Here is a 612-nt window from a genome sequence, read left to right on the forward strand (position 1 = left end):
CACGGACTTCGCCCTGAAAAATTCCAGCTATAGCTCCGAGAAGAATGCATTCCATGACCACGAGATGCTCCAGGGAGTGCTGACTGCAATAGTTCCCGACCACCTGCCAGGTTAGAAATGAGTAACCAGTCAAAAACAGGATACCGATAAGACGCTGATTGAGGCTGATTAACCCAGACCCAAGCCTCATCGTCGCCCCACTCTATTTTTTGTTTCTACTTCCTTGTTTCTGTATGCTTATAAAACCTACTAAGAATATAAGTAAAGCAGACCTTGACAACCATTTGCTTGGTTTCGTTCCTTTCTCTCGCCCATCTCTTTCAGGCAAGGTCCCCCTTGACCCCCGCGAGTAACAGAAGGTCCCGCGGGTCGGGACATGTTGATACTATTTATTCATTCAGAACTTACTGAGTTCCTTTTTTCATGACAAGCACTATGCTGGAAGCTGGAGATACAATGATATATAAGACAATGTCCCAGCCTTGTGGACCTCACAGTCTAATGGAAGACATAAACAAATCCGTAATAATAATGCTTTAAGTGCTATGTTAGAACTATAAGCACAGAAACTAACAAGAGCTCTGAGCGTAATTAACTCAACATATATTTAAT

The sequence above is a fragment of the Microcebus murinus genome, chromosome 12, assembly GCF_040939455.1.
Source record: "Microcebus murinus isolate Inina chromosome 12, M.murinus_Inina_mat1.0, whole genome shotgun sequence".
Lineage (NCBI taxonomy): Eukaryota > Metazoa > Chordata > Mammalia > Primates > Cheirogaleidae > Microcebus > Microcebus murinus.